This window comes from Rutidosis leptorrhynchoides, chromosome 1, assembly GCF_046630445.1.
Source record: "Rutidosis leptorrhynchoides isolate AG116_Rl617_1_P2 chromosome 1, CSIRO_AGI_Rlap_v1, whole genome shotgun sequence".
Lineage (NCBI taxonomy): Eukaryota > Viridiplantae > Streptophyta > Magnoliopsida > Asterales > Asteraceae > Rutidosis > Rutidosis leptorrhynchoides.
The window spans coordinates 655,868,120-655,890,873 of NC_092333.1; the positions used below are offsets into that span (position 1 = coordinate 655,868,120).

At 35.6% G+C, this 22,754-nt stretch overlaps 1 pseudogene; it reads right to left on the minus strand.

Annotated features, from left to right (window-relative positions):
• Positions 1 to 1,861: 1,861 nt before the first annotated feature.
• LOC139850077 (ABC transporter G family member 1-like) lies at positions 1,862 to 22,511 on the minus strand (annotated as a pseudogene).
• Between the last annotated feature and the right edge of the window lie 243 nt (positions 22,512 to 22,754).

The window sequence follows — 22,754 nt, forward strand, 5'->3', positions numbered from 1 at the left end:
TCACATCGTTTGAACCTGCCATATATATATATATATATATATATATATATATATATATATATATATATATATATATATATATATATATATATATATATATATGGTCTAAACAACAGTGAAGTAAATTTTGGGAAGAATAGAATTAATAAATTACATGCATATAATGTTATTCCTTAAGCAAAATTTGAGAAAATTCATCTGAAATTTTTAATTTCTCTAAAAATATCAATATTCATAAAAAAATAATATCATTTAACAGTAAAAATGTTAACGTTTTCAACAAAATCAATAACATTCATTAAATGTAATGTTTTCTGAAGAAAAAAATCAATAACATTTATTACATGCAATGTTTTCGAAAATATTAGATTTTATTCATCGAAATATTCAGCATAAGTAATGTTATTTTTATTATAGATTTGATATTTTTTTTTTGTAAAAGTTATTTTTTTACGTATATTATGAAATAATAACATTACCTATAAATAATGTTACTTCCTCTTTCCCTCAAAAAAAAAATCAGCTTCACATGAATTATTTCCCTTGCATAGATATATCACTAGAATTTGTATTATTAATTATATATATTATTCTATTCAATATATTTATCTTTATTCTATCTTTTTAGTTTCTCTAATAATAAATATTTTCGTTTATAATTTTTTCTAATTCATTTCATTAGAGTTGGTTTTACTAGAATTTATTTATGTCAAGCCTTTAAAAAAAGTTATCAACAACAACATCAATACTTAATTCCACATGTGTGGAGTATGGGGAAGGTGAGACGTAGACAGTCCTTCCTCCAACCTAGAATAAAGAAAAGTCGTTTCTTCACCCCGAGTGAAACACTCCAAGAGTGGGAAAAGTCCTCCCTCTCTATGTTCGACGGATAGAGAGATTGCTTCCTCGGGGAGGAAGCAATCTCTCTATCCGTCGAACATATAAAATACAATGAAAGTTTGCAATTAAAAGTCTTTTACAAGGTTATCCAAAATAAATTATATACTACGTACATTTATTTCTATGAAGCTTGTCTATAAGACCTGCAACTTTTGAGATTTAAATGCGATTCCAATGTAACTAATAAAGTGAACAACGAGCAATTGAACTTTTTGAAAACTTAAAGAACTATATATTGATTTTTGGTTGTAAAAATTAGTAAGAAATGTGACTTTCAGTTGTATAAACTATTAAGAACTGTAACATTTGATCATATGTGAAGAACACTGGTTTTTATTATAGCAAGTAGAACAAATTGATATGGATATGGATGAATATATATTAATCCTTTTAATCTAACTAGTATGGATTTGAATAGACGAATTTAAATTAAATGAATGAATACATATATTAATATGGATTAAAAAACTAAATGAATATAAATGTAAATATGATATCACTGAATTAGTTGATTTATACTTGGTCCATTGCCATAGTTAAATTCATGAGTACATTAGGTTTTTAAGATGCTAGTGGCTTTTCTAGTGGAAGAATTAAAAAGGTACGTTTAATAAAGACCACATTAACCCATATTTGTAGTCGGGCTCTACCAGAATATTAGCCCATATCAGAAGACTGAGACTGAAATTGAGGTCCCAAACATGTACCTAGTCAACTTTCGAATGTTACAATATTTATATTAACCGTTATATACTAAACCTCTGGCCGATTCGTATCATTTAGTTTTATACATTAGTACTAGTACTTGTACAAGATTAATTAACCAACCTATTCAAGTATCCTGAATACTTATATTACAATAACAAATGCAATTGAAAGTGATACAAATCCAATTTGAAAATTAGTTACATAACTACATAAGTCTACTACTACTAATTATCATATACGGAGTACTTAATTATTACTTGTAATTTTGGGAAGGTGTAGCAATAGGATTCACCATAACTTGCTCAGTATGCTTCTTGGTTTTAAGCAAAGTCAAACCCTTCAAACCAGATTTGACCTTTTCATTAATCATGACTATAATCCAAAACAAAATTCTACAAAACACCACCATTCCTAATATGATCCCAAATCAACCCACTTTGAGTAACCCATTTCAACTTGCCATTTCTCTCTTAAGATATAATCTCCATATAAGATTTTTCACACCCCTCCTTCGTAATATGTATCCTCTTCAGTCTTCTCCTTCAAACTCATTCTTATACAATCCTTGATACGCATACTTATGAAATGCGACGTAGGTGAAAGATAATAGGAAAGGCTTGATTGCCGTACATTCATTCACATATACAATTTATACAAGTTGATCCGTAACTAACCTACAGATAAATATGGAAGGTATATCTCCTATTTTGAATACAATATTTTCTGTATATTTGACTTATACTAAGTCATACTAGTTACTTGTACACTATACTAATAATACACATACGTGACTAATAGGGTTCCGCAGTCGAATCGGGAGGTGGACGGACGTTGAGACTGGAACGAAAGTCATCAAATAGTAGCCGTGGTAGTCCTTTAGTGAATATGTCCGCAATTTGGTACCGTGACGGGACATGAAGAATACGAACTTGACCACGAGCTATCTTTTCTCGCACAAAGTGAATGTCTAACTCAATGTGTTTTGTCCGTTGGTGTTGTATCGGATTGCTTGCAAGATAGATACTACTCACATTGTCACAATAAACTATGGTGGCTTTGTGTAGAGGGTGATGAAGTTCAAGTAATAAGTTGCGAAGCCAACACGATTCCGAGACCACATTAGCGACACCCCTGTACTCGGCTTCGGTACTAGATCATGAAATAGTGGGTTGTCTTTTAGAGGACCAAGAGATTAAGTTGTCACCAAGATAGACACGATATCCGGATGTTGATCTACGAGTGTCAGGACAACCGGCCCAATCCGCGTCCGTGTAGGATATTAGTGAAGTTGTGTCAGATTTATGCATGTGTATCCCATAATCAATTGTCCCTTGAACATAACGAATATCCTTTTTAGTGCTACCATATGAGTATCATGAGGATTGTGCATGTGTAGACATACTTGTTGAACGGAGTACGAGATGTCGGGTCTTGTAAAAGTTAGATATTGTAGAGCACCTGTACAAAACTATGAATCAAAGAAGAATAACACAGATTCAATCATTAATCAAGAACAATCACCAAAAAATCTTCAATCTGAGAAACACCAACAATTACAATCTGAGAATTAAACAATAATCAACACACAAGTGTTGTTACAAATAAGAATCAATCTGAGATTACAAGATGTAAAATCAGAGATAAACTATGAATACAAATTAGGGTTTTCTGCACATAAACGAGTGAGAGAGAGAGAGATTGAATAGATCTGGAAAAGTTATCAATCAACAACGGCATCCATCTCTATTTATATATTTCCAGAAACAAAGTTTCATTCTAGCCCTTCTAGTCTTGAATTTATCAATAACAGCACAACTTAGGCAGCAAGTAAAATCCTTTCATACTTTAGACACCAAACCTTTTGTATAATATCAACAGCAGTCCTTTGTTCTTATCAACACAAGTCCTGCACTAACCAGACTAAGTTAAGAAAGAATAAAACAAGTTAAGATTGCTTATTAACTTTATTTTTAACACACCCCCACAATCTTAACTTGTAAATGGATCAAATAAATGTAACCTTGAACTTAAAAAATCATGTTGACTGGAAGAAAGACCTTTAGTAAAAATGTCAGACAAATTTTCATTAGAATCTATCTTTGAAGTTTTTAGAAAACCACTACTAACCTTATCTCTTACAATATGCCAATCTATATCAAAATGTTTAGTTTTTTCATGATACACAGGATTGGCAGCAATTTGAATTGCAGGCATATTATCACAATTCATTTCAACAGGTAAAAGCTTAGTTAGTTTCAATTCAGTCAACAGATTAACAATCCAGATAAGTTCAGTGGTCAAAGCAGCCATAGCTCTATATTCTGCTTCAGCAGAAGATCTAGAAACTGTTGGTTGCTTTTTACTTTTCCAATTAATCAAACAGTTTCCCAGAAAAACACAGAAACCTGTTATAGATTTTCTGGCCAACAAATTTTTCCCCCAGTCAGAGTCTACATATGCAGATAGTTTAAGATGCATACCTTTGGTAAAATGAATACCTTTACCTGGATTCTTCTTCAAATATCTTAATACTCTGAATGCAAGTTTAAGATGAGATGTAGAAGGAGAATGCATGAACTGACTAAGAACATGTACAGCAAAACTTATGTCTGGCCTTGTTACAGTAATATAAATAAGTTTGCCAACAATTCTTTGATAGACAGAGATATCTTTTAACAAATTTTCAGAATTACTATCTCTATATGCAGACACATTAACATCAATGGGAGTATTATTAGGTTTAGCACTTAATAATCCAAACTCTTGTAATAATTCAATGCAATATTTCCTTTGTGTTAAACATAAACCATGACTTGTATCAACAACCTCAATTCCAAGAAAAAATCTTAGTTTACCAAGATCCTTAATAAGAAATTTAGAATTTAACAAAGCTTTAACAGAATTAATTTCAGTTTCAGAATTACCAGTTAACACAATGTCATCAACATAAACAAGTAACACAAGAAAGACATCACCTTTACTCAAAGTAAACAAAGAATAATCACATTTAGACTGTTTAAAACCAATATCAAACAAGCATTTGCACAATTTTTCATTCCATTTTCTTGGTGCTTGTTTCAAACCATAAAGAGATTTAATAAGTTTACACACTTTTGTTTCATCTTTGTTAAAATAACCCTGAGGTAGAGACATATAAACTTCCTCTTCTAATTCACCATATAAAAAAGCATTATTAATGTCCATTTGGAAAAGAGTCCAGTTGTTATGAATAGCAACAGTAATAACACATCTAACAGTAGCCATCTTAACAACAGGAGAGAAGGTCTCTTTATAATCTATTCCCTCAGTTTGACTAAACCCCTTAGCAACTAACCTAGCTTTATACCTTTCTACCTCACCATTAGCCTTGTATTTAATTTTATATACCCATTTATTTCTAATAGGTGTCCTATCAGGAGGTAGATCAGTAATAACCCATGTTTGATTTCTATTTAATGCTTCCATCTCAGAGTTCATAGCATCAACCCATCTAGGATCAACACAAGCTTGACTATAAGTCTTTGGTTCAAAGGTTTTATTCAAAGATGTAATAAAACACAAGTTGTCAGATGAAAGGTGTGAATAATTTAAGTATTTTTCTATACCATATCTTAAATTGCTATTTAAGACATAGTCATCAAATCTTTTAGGAAGGAAGGATTGTCTTGTAGACCTCCTGGGTTCAAACTCAGGTTCTACAGTAACAGGGTCACCCTCAGAGTTATTATAATTATCACTTGTGTCACTATGGACCAAGGATTCATCAAGTGTTGCACTATCATCCCCTAAACTGGTTACTCTAGTGGAGCTACATGGTGTAGTATCACCAGATGTAGTATCATTAGATGTAGTATCAACACTAGTGCTACCAAGATTAGGGTTGACTGTACCATCACTTATATCAGAAGGGACATTATCATCATTGGGTATATGAGACAATCCTCCTCCAATAGCAGAATCTGTATCAAAAAAGTTTAAGTGAGTAACATCTTGTAAATCATCACTATCTTTTTGAGAAGACATTTTAAAAGGAAAAACATTTTCATAAAATTTCACATCCCTAGAATAAAAAATGGCCTTTGAATCAAGACTATACAGTCTGTAACCTTTTTGAGTATTAGAGTAACCAATGAAAACACACTTTTCAGATCTAGTACTAAACTTATCAGAATTATTAAGTTTAGTAGCAAAAGAAAGACAACCAAACACCCTCAAATAATCCAACTTAGGAGCAAAACCATACATCATTTCATAAGGTGTTTTACCTTTTAATACAGAAGAAGGGGTTCTATTAATAAGATGAACAGCAGTAAGAACACAATAAGACCACAAACTAAGAGGAACTCCCCCTTGAAACAAAAGTGCCCTAGAAACATTTAGTAAATGCCTATGTTTTCTCTCAACAATACCATTTTGTTGAGGTGTATAAGCAATAGAAGTTTGATGAATAACACCATTGTTTTTGAAAAAATCATTCAGAAAGTTGTTAACAAACTCAGTTCCATTATCACTTCTAACAACTTTAATATTTTTACCAAATTGAGTTTTGAACATTTTAAAGAAATCAACAATATTCTCACTAGCTTCATACTTATGTTTTAACAAATAAACCCAAACTGCCCTTGAATAATCATCAACAATGGTTAAGAAAAATCTATAGCCATCTCTACTTGTTATTTTATATGGACCCCATAAATCTAAATGAATAAGATCACCAATACTTAAAGATTTATGTTCACTTAATGGAAAAGGTTCCCTGGTTTGTTTAGCCTTATGACAAATATCACAAGGAACCTCTAAATCATTACTGTAACCTAAATCATTTTTTAAAATTTGAAGAACAGAATCTGTAGGGTGTCCTAACCTATTATGCCAAGTATGTTTAGACAAATAACAAGAATTAATATTGTTACAAGAAGCAGAATTACCAAAAATAGTTTTATCATCAAGAACATATAATCCACCTTCCACATTACCAATCCCAAGTGTCTTTCCCATTACCCCCTTGCTGGGTAAGTCCTGAATGTAACAATATTGTTCATCAAAACCCAAAAATTTTTTATTACCTCTAGCAACTCTATAAACAGACATGAGATTAACCATATACTCAGGAACAACCAGCACATCAAACAAAGTTATATAAGAACTTAAAACATAATCACCAATTTGTTGAATGTTAGCTTTTGTTCCATTTGGATGTTCAACAATAAGATTTAAATCAGAAATATCAACAATGTTTTTAAGATTTTTAGAATTTGTTATATAGTGTTGATTAGCCCCAGAGTCTATGATCCAAGAAGTTTTAACAAAATTACTTTGCATACCTGCCATGTTAGACTTTAAACCACCATTTGAACTGTCATTACTTATTAAAGACATAAGCCTTGATACTTGTTCCTCAGTAAATGGAAAATTGATTTGAGAAGTTGAAGCTTCTGACACAACAGAATTGCTAGAAAAAGACTTGTTACCAGAATTATTAGTCCAAGTGGAAGTAGTGTTTTTAGAATTCCTTCTATTAAAACTAGGAGGATAACCAATAAGCTCAAAACACCTATCAATGGTATGACCAAGTTTATTACATTTAGTGCACTTAAGGTTTGGATTAGGTCCTCTGTTATTCCTAGTAAAATTTGTAGCATTGCTACTTGCACTAGGAGTAGAGTTAGACTGATTATTATTAGGCTTAGCCATAAATGCAGATGCCTGAGTTTTTACAGAATTTTGGATTGAGTTCCTATGAGACTCTTCCCTTGACAATGTAGCATAAGCAGTTTTAACAGTGGGTAAAGGATCCATGACTAAAAGATTACTCCTAACTTGTTGATATGAATCATCTAACCCCATTAAAAATTGCCATAATTGAGTCATTTGCACATGATCATAATGTTCTTTAGCAGCTTCACAAGTACACTTAGGTAAATGAACCATAGCTTCATATTGTTTCCAATATGAATTCATTTTATGATAATATTCAGACAAAGACAGACCATTTTGATTTAGTGAATTAATTTTTTTATGCAAGTTAAAAACAACAGACCCATCCACTTTATCATAAGTCTCTTTTAATTCTATCCAAACATCTGAAGCAATTTTAGAAAAAACATGACCCAAATAGACTTCCTCAGACACAGAACCAAGTATCCAAGATAACACAACAGCATTACATCTATCCCATTGCTTTGCTAAAACAGAATTAGACTCAGACTTCTTACAAGTCTTATCTATGAAACCAGATTTGTTCTTTGTTTCAAGAGCAAGAGTCATAGCAGATGCCCAGACTCTATAGTTTTCTGTACCTAACAACTTCATACTCACCAGAGGAGTACTACTAATGTCACTGGGATGCAAATATAATGGATTTCCAAAATCCAATTTGCTAATCAAAGTATCATCAGAATCAGCCATAATAACAGTAGTCACAAATAACAACAAGAATAACACAAAGACAAGTAGACACAAATAAGCACGAAAAGCAAACACAAGAAACAAGAATCAAGAAGCACAAACACAGCAATCAAAAGCTTGTCAGACACCTGTAAGAGAAAAGAACACTTACAAATCTCCAGCAATTGACTACTAGTCAAGCACCCTGCAAGATTAGTACAAAAGAAAAAACATAAAAAATATAGGTCAAAAAACAACTGTGCTTGATCAGGTTTTCATGAATCTCAAGGATTCAGATCAAGAGTTGGGCACAGTGTTTTGGTCTAAAAAAGGGATGAAAACACGAATAAACACGAGACTCCCCTTTGAAGACAAAGATCGAGCAGATAAGACAGCGGAAGAAAGAAGACCCTTCTTTAGCAGATCTAGAATTCAAACCCTAATTTTTTTTAAATTAGGAATTAATTCCAAGAAACCACAATCCGTAATCGAACCCGCACAGATTTGATGAATCTTAGATATAGATCTAAGATGATAACCAGAAACAAACCCTAACACCAAAGATGAAGATACCGTCGTCTGGATCAACAAACCGAATCAACAATGAATCAATAGCTCTGATACCATGTACAAAACTATGAATCAAAGAAGAATAACACAGATTCAATCATTAATCAAGAACAATCACCAAAAAATCTTCAATCTGAGAAACACCAACAATTACAATCTGAGAATTAAACAATAATCAACACACAAGTGTTGTTACAAATAAGAATCAATCTGAGATTACAAGATGTAAAATCAGAGATAAACTATGAATACAAATTAGGGTTTTCTGCACATAAACGAGTGAGAGAGAGAGAGATTGAATAGATCTGGAAAAGTTATCAATCAGCAACGGCATCCATCTCTATTTATATATTTCCAGAAACAAAGTTTCACTCTAGCCCTTCTAGTCTTGAATTTATCAATAACAGCACAACTTAGGCAGCAAGTAAAATCCTTTCATACTTTAGACACCAAACCTTTTGTATAATATCAACAGCAGTCCTTTGTTCTTATCAACACAAGTCCTGCACTAACCAGACTAAGTTAAGAAAGAATAAAACAAGTTAAGATTGCTTATTAACTTTATTTTTAACAGCACCTGTCAAACTTCTATAACGAGACGGGTCAGAATATGGATTACCAAGATGAGAACTTAATTTAGATTTTGCGTCGACTGGAGTGTTGGTGGACTTACTCGAAGTCATGTATGCACGGGCAATTATTTCTTTTGCATATTTAGATTGGTTTAAGAATAAACCATTTGGTGTTTGTTGTACAGATGTACCCAAAAAATCACTTAAGAACCCGAGATCCTTCATGGCAAATTCAGCCGATAAATGGTTCATAATATTGGCACGTAGCTCGTCTGAAGATGTAACAAGAATAATGTCGTCCACGTAAAGTAATTTTGACATCTAGTTGTCGTATTTGCCACGAGTGTGCAAGTGCGAGTGAAAGAACAAGTCAAATCGTCGCCAGCTTAACAACCGGACTAAAAGTCTCCGTACAATCTACTTCTAATTGTTGCGACCTGCCATCACCAACCAAACGAGCTTTGTATCGCTCAAAAGAACTATTAGAACGAAATTTATGTTTATAAATCCACATAGAGCGAATGACATGCATATGTGGTTCCCGAGGTACTAGAATCCATGTTTTATTATCAACAAGTGCTTTGTATTCGTCGGTCATGGCATGGTACCAATTAGGATCGGCCAAAGCTTGTTTCGGATTTGAAGGGAGTGGGGAAAGATGTGAAGTGGATACGGAAAGATTGAACGGGACACGTGGTTTATAAATACCTTGCATACTACGAGTTGTCATGGTGCGGGTAGGTTGAGTAGTATTAACAGTAGGTGAATTAAAAGGGTTAGATGAAGTAGGAATATTAACAGTAGGTTGAGTAGTAGTATTAACAGTAGGAATGGGAGTAGTATTATTTGTAGCAGTGGAAGATGAAGGAATATTAATTGAGGTAGCATGAGAATTGTCAGTAGGTGAATGAGTTGGTATAGAATCAATTGGTGAACGTGAGATAGAAGGTTGCATGGAGGGAGTTGGACTAGATGGCCCATTTGAATCTAAAGTAGTGGTATGTGGTGTGCACTGAGTAATGGGATTGATATGCGCATGTGGTGTATAAAAAATAGGATTGAAAGAGTCAGTGAAGGATGTATATGAAGTAGAGTTATTTGTGGTAGTAGACGAGAAAGGAAAAGATTGTTCATCGAATATTACATGACGGGATATAATGACTTTCTTAGTTAAGACATCGTAACATTTATAGCCACGATGATTGGTAGGAAAACCAAGGAAAACGCATGGAGTGGATCGAGGTTGAAGTTTGTGAATTTTCGTGGAGGGAATGAGTGGGTAGCAAAGATAACTGAAGACACGGAGGTGGTCATAAGTAGGGGTGCGGTGATATAAGAGTTGTGTTGGAGATAGGTTGTTAAGGAGTTTATTTGGTAGAATTAGTAAGTAAGTGGCGTGTTGAAGGGCGTGAGGCCAAAAGTTGGGAGGGACACAAGATTGAGATAGAATAGTGCGAATTATATTATTAATTGCTCTTATTTTTCTTTCGGCTTTATCATTTTGAGATGAAGTGTAAGGACACGAGAATCGAAATATCATGCCATTGTCGGTGCAAAATTGATGAAATTTGGTGTTGTTATATTCGGTTCCAGTGTCACATTGAAAAGATTTTATATTTATACCGAATTGTGTTTTTACTAAGGTATGAAAATTAGCAAAGATAGTAAAGACTTGTGATTTATGTGAAAGTGGAAATGTCCAAAGAAAGTTTGTTTTGTCATCAAGTAGAAGCATGTAATAACGATGACTACCATTGCTAATAATTGGTGAGGTCCATAAATGGCTATGAATAATATCAAATGGAGCATGAGTAATATTAGACGATGTATAAAAAGGTAAACGCACATGTTTGCCAAAAATACAAGCTTGACGAATAGTATTTTTATTGCTAGGATTACAAGGAATGTAATTTTTATTGCTAAGAGAACGAAAAATATCAACACTTTGATGACCTAGACGTTGATGCCATAAATTTGAAGACGAAACTGAAAGCGCTGAATGAGATGAGACAGCTTGCATCAATGAAGGATGAAACGGGTAAAGGTCACCGGTGCTATTGCATTGCATTATTAGGGTTCCCTTCGGAAAATCATTCACATTAAAACTAAACGGATCAAATTCAATAAAAATATTATTGTCAATAGAAAGACGACGAACACAGATTAAATTTTTAATTAAATGCGGGGAATAAAGAATATTGTTTAAGTGTAGTGGACGAGTAGAGTAAGAAGGAATGAGAGTATGACCATATCCTTGAATTGGCAAACCATTTCCATCACCTACAATAATACGTTTTGAGCAATATGTCGGATAATAAAACATAAATTTACCTTGGTTGTTCTTCAAGTGAGATGTAGCGCCCGTGTCTAAATACCAATTCTCGTCAGGTGGGTTTAGACTCATGGTATGCATGGCTGCTTCAATATCAGTAGGTTGCGATGAAACAGATGAGGCATAATTAGCAGAATTAGCATTGGGCCGTGGGCCCACTAGACCAGGCTGGTTGGTGGACGAGCCCAAGCATAAGTTGGAAAAGGATATGGGGGCAAGTCCCAATTGTTATTGCTGTAGGCCCAAGGTGCATAACCCCATGGTCCATTAGAGGAGCTGCTTGAATTAAAAACCGGATGAGAAGAACCCGAATTATAAACCGGGTGAAACTGACCCGATGTTCGTCCTCTTCCTCGATTACCAGAGGCATTCCTGCCCTTATTACGCCGATAATAACCACGACCACCACGATTGTTAACAGATCGATTTAAAGAATTATTAGGTTGTTGTTGAGATGAATTTCCGGTTGAAGAAACAAGGGCTGTTGCGGCGGTGGAGGCATAGCTGTCGTTGAGGTCCGTAACAAGTGGCAACACTAATCGGTCTTCTTCAATCGCCGGGCCGACTGAGCCTATTTGATCAGCGAGAATTTTAAGTTCTTGACAATATGATGAAGCATCAGGAAAATTTTCAAGACGGGTGTTGGTAAATTGATGCTGCAGGTAAACAGCACGTGAATTTTTATTGTCTTGAAAAATACCCTTTAATCGATCCCACGCTTGACTAGCAGTTGAATCAGTTTTGAACACAGTACGAAGAAGATCTTGGGAAATAGTCCCATAAATCCATTGGAGAACGATAGCATCAAGTCATTCCCAAGAAGCAGTTTGGGTTGGAGGAGTTGTTTGAGTGTTCGTAGATGATGAATCAGTGGTGGGTGGGATGATGTGATCCAAGACATCATATGCTTTGCAGTGAATCTGAAATAAACCGAACCAGAAGGCATATTGGCTTTTATCCATTTTGAGAGTAATAGGTATGAAATTTTTAATGTTATTAACTGTGATTGCTGGGTGAATTTTTGGAGTATCAGACATGGTGATTGATTGTGTTTTGTGAAAAGGCAGATGAAGATCGTATGTTTAAAAGAAGAACATGGATTTAATAGGGTAGAGAAAGGCTGCTGATACCTACCGCTTAAAGCCATTAAGGCTTGAATTCCCGAACCTACAATAATTCCCATTAAATAATTGGGTACTAAACTTGCGATAATCATCATCAGGCTATCGATTAGCATCATACAAGAAAAGATCATTATTGTGTAGTACACGAAGTGATCTAAACCTTCATGTAGTCTGGTCATGTAATACGCTATTGCCCCTGGAATCACGGATATTAGTAATAAGTATGGCGTGGAAGATAATGTGTTGGCTATAACAAAAGCCCCAATCGAATAATGTCCGTTTAATCTTTCATGTTCGAACGCTTTCATGTCCTCCACAAACGATGGGAACCCACTGATGGCCATAAATGTAAAGAATGTGGACACAAACATCAACATCGAACTTCTAGCCTGATCCAAGTAAAGGACGCGCGTTATGATTATATTTTTATGCATGATTGACTGTTTGAGAATATTTGTTATGAGTGTAGTGTTTTCACCAGAACTGATGTGTAACTAGTTTGACATCATAGGAGATTGTTCCGAGACCGAATGACAATGCCAGATAGATACCAAGCCGCAGCCAGTAGTAGCCAACATTGTGATGCATGTTCACAAAAGATCGCCTCATGAGTACAAGACATTGAGTTGAGAAACGAGTATGGGTTTTCTTTTCCTCGAGTGTTTCCCTCTAACCTCCCTGATAAAATCGATTTACAAAAATAAATTATTCATTTTACAGTTATCCGATCACTCAATTCAGCAATAATTTTTTTTTAATAGCAAACACACACACCCTTTTTGTTCACTGCATGTCTCGAACTCACAAATTCATAAGTTCCTTTGATACCACTAGGCCAGAAGCCCTTTTATTCAATTCAGATATAACTAGAGGTCATATATTGATAACATAAATAAATATTTTATCTGACCTTATGGCTCTGGAATATTTCTGCAATTCTACTGCTAACTTCTTGGAAGGTAGTAGATGAGTTGTATGAATCTACTAAAGTATTAATCACTTCCTCTCTAGGCCTCCTCATGGGTGAACCTTGTTCAATATTCAATATCCTTATGAATTTCAATAGTTAAATGTTTGAATCATATATGAGTCAAAAGATCCTAATTAATGTATTAGTATTATTATCATATACACAAATTAAATTAGTACATTTTCGCTAAAGAACAGACCTCATCGAAATTAGTACATTTTCGCTAAAGAACAGACCTCATCGAAATCCTTGTTGATTGTTCTAAGAAAGTGATCAGATGGATTATGGAAACTGGGGCAAGGGAAGCCGTTCATCGCAAAAAACTGCGCTAAAAGAAGTGCATACATTAGCCTATTTTAAGGAACAAGGCTAGATTATAAGGATTAATTACCTCATTCGCGGATTTAGTGTCCCCAAAAATAAACTGTTTTCCAGAAGAAAGAAGACAAAGATTAGTAAAAAGCGCAAACACTTCACTATAAGGCTGATGAATCGATGCAATGATGGTCCTTTCTTCATGTTGATCGATCTTTGCGATTCGACTCATTACGTAGTATGAAGCAGCACTATCAAGGCCGCTTGTTGGTTCATCAAGGAAGAGAAGTTTAGGATGAGTTAGGATCTCGATACAGATGCTAACTCGTCTCTTTTGGCCTCCACTTAGGCCTTTAGTTCCCCACCCCCCTGGTTCTAGTTTCCATGGAATCTTGAAGGCCCATCTCTTTTATAGTCATTTCAGCTCTCTCTTTCTTCTCGGTTTTTGACATAGAGTCTGGTAGTTGGAGTTGTGCAGAATAGTAGACGCTTTTTCGGACAGTAAGTGCTGTGAGGATTGTCTCATCTTGAGTAACATAAGCCTATATATGCACATAAGGTTTTCGAATGTCAGAGTTTATATTCGACACCATGCGAAATGATTTAGCACATTTTGTAGTTTTGTTCATTGAAATCATACCGACGTTCCATATGCTAAGGTTTTCTTCAATCCATATACGAAAATATCACCACTTTGCCTTGTTTTGGAGTTGACTCTCCCTAAATATCAAGAATTAGTCAAAATGAAAAAGTTTTGTTGCACAGAGAAAAACAGACAATTTTGACTTTATGATTAACTGAAGATCAATATTGATTATAAAGTATTATCCAATGAAATATGTTGGAGATAATCGGTTTTCCAAAAGAATACCCAAGATACGACACAGGACCAATGGCGATTTCAACGAGTTTTGCAACAAAAGAAAGCGTTGAAGCATCACTACAATGTCCCTGCTTACGCCAACAGATTATACAACATGGACCATTCGGATGGAAGCAATAATATAATGGATACCCAAGAGTTATGGGAATCCATTGAATCAATTAAAGGACGGAAGGTCGATGAGAAGAGTAAATCGGCACGTGCCCTCATCCTCCAAGTAGTGGATGCAAAGAAATATAGGAGCATTGTTTGGAGCCTTCGTTACCCTGTTCATACCAGGCCTGATTTTAAGCTACCCAGTAGGCGTCATGAGTAGGTTCATGGAAGCGACAAAAGAAAGTCATTTCAGGGTTGTCAACCAAATCTTAGGATACGTTAAGGGTATAGTTTGTTATGGCTTAACGTATCGAAGAGGTGGATATGGGGACAATCTTGGTTATGGTGATAGTAGCCATGGCATGGATCTCATTGATGGGAAGGGGACAACCAGTATGGCATTTACCTGGAAATCTGATTACTTGGTGCTAAACTAAATAAAGAAATGTAGCACTCTCATCATGTGAAGTATAATTTATGGCTGCTGCTACAGCTGCGTGTCACGCTATGTGGCTGAGGAATTTTCTCGTAGACTTAACTAACTCGAAGGCTGATTGTGTGAAGCTTTTAGTCGACAACAGGTCAGCTAATGCATGGAAGCAGTGAACGCATTGATATGAGGTTCCGTTTTATTCGAGAGTGTGTAGAAGAGAAACTTATCTAAGTTGAGCACGTTAGTGGTGATAAACAAAAGGCTCATATGTTAACATAAGTACTTCCACGAGTAAAATTCAAGGAGATGAGAACTATCCTGGGAATTGAAGTTCTAAAGGATGTACTACAAAATTAAGGGGGAGAATGTCAGTCTGCACATTGTGACCGTTAAGAAGCAATATGGAGCATAAATCAGATCATGGAGATAAAAATCTGGATTTGAGCTATCTTTTAGAAAGTTTATATTTTGTTATTGTTGTTAATTCCTTTTCCTTATCTACGTGAGTTTTCAGTGAAATAAAACAAATGAAAATTGCTCCAAAACCTTTAACTTATTCTTTCATATTACTAATCATTCATATGATTTGTGGTAATTGAGTACTAAGTTTTTTCCTACAAATGTTATCAGAGCTACGTTTGTAACCCAGATATGTGGACGGCGCCAAGTGGCACACTCTAAAGGAAGAAGACACATGAGTGTAATTATTGTGGCAGCAGAGGTTCAAACCGAGATGACTGTGGACGTGACCGGGAAAGAGGTCGGTGGTCCAAGAAGAGTCAAGAGTTGAACGTGTTCGGAAAACAACCGTCTTAAATGTTACATGTGTGATGAACGGGGTACATGAACAAACCGATTAATGGGGCAATCGTTGAAGATAATCAGTTAAAGGGTGCAAACCAAAGTCCCACGTCAGATATGGGAAGAAATAAATGTATGCTTATAAGCGTAGGGACTGCCTCTAACACTAATTGGTTTTAAAATACTATGAAACGAATGGGCTTATATGTAATATATTCTGCTGGGCCTAAAACGACCCTACAAAATACATATCATTGTTTTATGGTGAGAGCTACCTTCACACAACCTTCTATAATACGCCTTTATCCGACAACCTTATCACGTCTGATCAGTCGTCTTACTCATATGTTAGCTTTAGTCTTTTTTGGTGTTTTAATTTAGAATTTAGAATTTCTAGGTCTATGAATAATAGAAATGTTAATATAGTTGAGAAATAATTGTAGAGATGTCATTTAAGAAATAGGTTAATTTCTGGAAAGGTGTAAGATTAAGGTTAATATTTACAAAGGCTGTAACCACCAATTGTAGTGGTGGCTATTATATGGGAAGGCTGTGAGTTTAAACTGGAATTAGGGTTGGTCTGGGTGAGATATTTTAATAGCCCAATTTGACCCAGTCCAACCAAATCAGTCATTTTAAGTGGCCCAGTAGCAGCTGAAAGAACGTTTTGCATGTTAAAATTAATTAGTTCCTATTTTCACGCAGCTAATCGAACGAAGTCAACATGGACACGGTGTCTTCTCCCACTATCTTTAATTTTCAATCTCCCCCCTATTTTAGTAACATATGCAGTAGATGTTATAGAAGAAGTAGCTCCAACAGATGATCAATATCAGTTTTAATTCATTGTAATTTTCTATTACCTGAAAAGGCAATTTTAATTGCAGTTCTGTCTATCTTTTTTTGAGTCACTCTATCATTATCATATAAGGGTAGTGATATATCCAACAATGTTTTATGATAAATACACTCCCATTATACATTGACATTATAAGTTAATGCATAAAGCGAGTGAATTTATCAAAAACATTGCTGTAAATATCATCACCCATCATATAAATATACGATCCGTTTAAAACCAACAAAGGTTCGGGTCCAGAAGAAAGTTATTAGGAGATGATCAAAGTCAGGTTATGTAGTATATGATTTTTGGATTTGGTTTTCAAGTAGTCTTTTAGAAGTAAACTTTTAAAATAGTTTTGCACTTGTATATTAACCGAGCTTCAATATTTTGTACCTTCGATATAATCAGTTGTAGACTGTAATGACATATACATATTGTTAGAAATAGGAGGCTATGTATATATTAATTGTAGAGGAGAGGATTGATGATTTAGATGTTTGATTGATCTTGAAGGCTTTGTTTATTACTTGATTTGCTTGATTACAAATGAGAGGTGAATCCCTCCATTTATACTACTCAATGGAGTAGTCTAGAATACTTCATTATCTACTAATATCTAGATATTTTCTAAGTATTTTCTAGACTTAGATATTTTACATGATTATTCTACACACTTACTACATATTACTTGAAATTTCTAGATAATGGACTATAATCTTGATATAATACACTTGTATACTTGCAAGCCCAAATTCAAACACATGGCCCAAAATCAAGTTTAGCTTCCAACAGCCCCCTTTAAACTTGATTTCGTCACTCCGAGCATATTCCGTAATCTCTGAAGCGTCTCGTGTTTTAGAGGCTTTGTGAAAATATCAGCAACTTGGTCATATGACTTCGCGTACTTTATTTGCAACACACTCCCTGATGTAATGGTATTTCGTATCGATGTGTTTGCTTCGATCATGGAAGACTGGATTCTTTGCTAGAGCAATCGCAGACTTGTTATCCACATATATCTATGTAGCTTCCTTTTGAAAAAACTTAAGCTCATTTAGTAACTTCCTGAGCCATATTGCATGACAGGTGCACGATGTTGCTGCAACAAACTCGGCTTCACACGTTGACAGAGTCACAATGGGTTGCTTCTTCGAGCTCCATGTGAACGTCGTGTCTCCCATATAGAACACGAAATCACTCGTACTCTTACGATCATCTATGTCTCCAGCCCAATCACTATCACTGTATCCAACTAGCTTGAAGTGATTAGAAGGCGAATAAAATAGACCATAGTCAATCGTACCTTTGATGTAGCGTAGTATCCTCTTGGCTGCCTTCAAGTGGTTTATTGTAGGTGCTTCCATATATCGACTTACTAGTCCAACTCCGTAGAGAATATCAGGCCTTGTGCAGGTTAGGTACCTCAGACTTCCAACCAAACTCTTGTATTGTGTTGGATCAACCAAGTGTCCTTCATCATCTTTTGATAATTTGAGATTGCAATCCACCGGTGTGTTCATTGACTTGCAATTATTCATCTTAAACTTTTTCAGCACCTCCTTCGCATAACCTTCTTGGGATATAAATATTCCTCCTTTCTTTTGTTTCACCTCGATCCCAAGATAGTAAGCCATAAGTCCAATGTCGGTCATCTCGAACTCCCGAACCATTGCTTTCTTGAACTCCTCGAACATTTTGGGATTACTACCAGTGAATATCAAGTCATCCACATATAGGCATACAATCATAACATCTCCTTCCTTGCTTACTTTGGTATAGAGAGCATGCTCATGTGGGCATTTTGTAAAGCCATTCTGTTGGAAATACTTGTCTATCCTGCTATTCCATGCTCGAGGCGCTTGCTTCAATCCATATAAGGCCCTTTTCAATTTCAGCACCTTATTCTCTTGGCCTTTCACGATGTATCCCAAAGGTTGTTCTATATAGACTTCTTCTTCTAAGTGGCCATTAAGGAACGCGGATTTGACATTCATTTGATAAATCTTCCAATTATGCTGAGCCGCAAGTGAGATTATTAATCTTATAGTTTCTAGACGAGCGACGGGAGCAAATACCTCGTCATACTCTATGCCGGCTCGTTGACTATATCCCTTCGCCACCAACCTTGCCTTGTATCTTTCGACTTCACCTTTGAAATTCTTCTTGGCCTTGTACATCCACTTTACACCAATCGCCTTATGCCCTCTTGGTAGAGTAGCAAGATCCCACGTATCATTCCTCTGGATTGCTTGAATCTCCTCGTCCGTGGCATGTTTCCACTTTTGACTTTTTGTTGCGTCTTCATAGCTTATTTGCTCACAATCGGCAAGAAGGCAGAACAATGTTAGATCCTCTATAGGCTGTGTTACCTCGTACAACTCCTCAATGCTCCTTGTGTGATGTTGTAGCCTACTTGATTCTCCTCCTGATGTTGGTGTCACTTCATTAGGTGTAGTGGTTGGAGTACGTGGATAGTGCGGAGATGGTGTACTAGAAGGTTCTTGAACTTCTAGATATTCTTCATTCCTTATAGTACTCTCGAATGGATATGGGAGAAAATCATAGTTATCCTCTTCGGGAACATTCCAATCCCATGTTGCTTCTTCATCGAACACCACATCTCGACTTGAGATTAATTTACTGGTCTTGGGATTGTATAGCTTGTAACCCTTCGAACTTGAGTCATAGCCCACGAATATAAGCTTCTCGCTTTTATCATCAAGCTTCGTCCTCTTCTGGTCTGACACATGAGCATATGTCACACTTCCGAACACTCTTAGGTGTGAGATGTCAGGCTTCCTTCCACTCCAAGCTTCAATGGGCGTTTTGTTCTTGACGCTTCTAGTGGGCGAGCGATTTGCAAGATAGATCGCACAGTCCACTGCCTCAGCCCAAAACTCCTTAGGCATCCTTTTGCTTTTTAACATATTTCGGGCCATATCAAGAATGGTCATATTCTTCCTTTCCGCAACACCATTTTGTTGAGGTGAATACGGAAGAGTTAGAGGACGTCGTAAGCCACTGTTGTCGCAAAATTCCTTGAATTCCTTAGATGTGAACTCTCCTCCACGATCGGATCTCATCGCCTTTATGGTGAGACCACTTTGATTCTCTACAAACGCTTTAAACTTCTTGAACATTCCAAAAGCTTCCGACTTTTCTTTTAGAAAATAGACCCATGTCTTTCGACTAAAATCATCAATGAATAGAAGAAAATATCTATTTTTACCGAAAGATGGTGGACTGATGGGTCCACACACATCCGTGTGAATAAGTTCTAGAGGTTTCTTCGCTCTACTAGAAGCCTCTATTGGAAAACTGTTTCAGAAGTGCTTTCCGAGAAGGCATCCCTCACATATTTGATCCGGATGATTAATTGGAGGCAAACCCTTCACCATTCCTTTACTTGATAATAATTTTAAGCCTCCAAAATTTAAGTGCCCGTATCTCATGTGCCAAAGCCACGAATTATCTTTGAAACATGCTTTTAAACATCTTGGAATATCATGTTGAACGTTTAGCAAAAACATCCTATTCGTGGACATTGACACTTTAGCAATCAAACCTCCTCTTTGATCTCTTATAGAAAGACTACGATTTATTATGTGAATATCATAGCCTTTCTCTAAGAGTTGTCCAACACTCAGTATATTTGTCTTCATATTGGGTACATAATATACGTTGGAGATAAATTGATGTCTTCCATTCTTCAAGCGGATGAGGATCTTACCTTTGCCTTTAACCGGGACTTTAGAGGAATCACCGAAGGTGATATTTCCACTTATTACCTCGTCTAACTCCACAAACATGCTTTTGTCACCGCACATGTGGTTGCTTGCACCGGTGTCGAGATACCACAAATTTGATTCTCTGTTGTCATCACCTTTGCATGCTAGTAGCAAAGTGTTTTCCACGGCTTCAGTATCTTCTTGTGTAAAATATGCTTTTTCTTGCACGTAATTGTTTGACTTCTCGCATTCCGAAGCATAGTGGCTAAATTTATGACAATTATAACATTTGGTTTGAGAATTGTCATACCTTGGCCTTCTACTTGTGTAGCCTCTCCCGCGACCTCTTGTCGAGTGAAAATCTTGACTTCTTTCTTCATTTTTGTAAGAACTATAATCTCCACGTTTGATATATCCTTGCCCTCGTCCTCGGCCACGTACTTGACCACGACCTCGTTGACTCGTTTGATGAGTCTTTTCACTGTTTTCTTCCTTGAAAGAGAGTTTTGCTTGTAAAGCTTGCTCCAAAGGCTCTTTACTTTTCTTATTAAACCTCTCTTCATGGGCTTGTAGTGAACCTATGAGTTCATCGATAGTCATTGATTCTAGATCTTTAGATTCTTCAATGGCTACGACTATATAGTCGAATTTTGAATCTAATGATCTAAGAATTTTCTCAATGACTCTTACATCACTTAAAGTTTCACCATTCCTCTTTAATTGATTGACAACCGCCAAGACTCTTGTAAAATAATCGAAAATTGATTCAGAGTCTTTCTTATTTAAGGATTCGAACTCACCTCGTAGTGTTTGTAGTCGAACCTTTTTCACCTTATCAACTCCCTTGTGAGAATTCTCCAAGATCTCCCATGCTTTCTTGGCGGTGGTTGCACTTGCAATTTTCTCAAAAGCTCCATCATCTACACTTTGTTGGATGATGGAAAGAGCCTTTTGATCGTTCGTCTTCATTAATTTTTTCTCCTTGCTGAGAGGACCTTTTTCTGCAGGTTCCTCATAGCCTTCCTCCACAATCTCCCATAAGTCTTGTCCACCTAGGAAGGTCTTCATTTGGATGCTCCATCGATCATAATTATCCTTTGTGAGGCGAGGAAATGTGATGACATTGTTGGCCATCATCTTGTCGAACCAAGCTCTTGATACCAATTTGTTAGAAATAGGAGGCTATGTATATATTAATTGTAGAAGAGATGATTGATGATTTAGATGTTTGATTGATCTTGAAGGCTTTGTTTATTACTTGATTTGCTTGATTACAAATGAGAGGTGAATCCCTCTATTTATACTACTCAATGGAGTAGTCTAGAATACTTCATTATCTACTAATATCTAGATATTTTCTAAGTATTTTCTAGACTTAGATATTTTACATGATTATTCTACACACTTACTACATATTAATTGAAATTTGTAGATAATGGACTATAATCTTGATATAATACACTTGTATACTTGCAAGCCCAAATCCAAACACATGGCCCAAAATCAAGTTTAGCTTCCAACACATATTACATAAGTAAATATAATAACTGTACGTACCAGCTAAGGCATCAAGTAGTGTGGATTTGCCCGAGCCCGAGGGCCGGGTCCCATGAGCGCTAAAATTTCTCCGGGCCTGGCATAACCAGTAACGCCCTCAAGTATCGAACGACTTCCACCCGTTTTTGTATCCCGAACCATAACCCATAAGTCTTTCCATGTCAATGACACTCCATTGTTGACGTCACTTTGATCATCTTTACTACCACTAATACATGAAACAGTAGCTTTTACTACTTGAGAGGTTTGTAATGCATAAGACGTTATCTCCAACACCTTTGAAGGTTCCATGAGAGATATATATATATATAGAGAGAGAGAGATTGAGATCTAATTCACTAAGTTCTTTGTTTCTTTAATATTGAGTTCCGATTTCAACTTAAACAAACGATTGTAGTTAATATTAATACTAATTGAATATTATAAATAAATACTAATTGCATAAATTTTTTTTATTGAACGGCGAATTTTTTGACATCACTAGATCATTTATTTCAACGACCATCATCATTTGCACGTATCACACACGTTCGG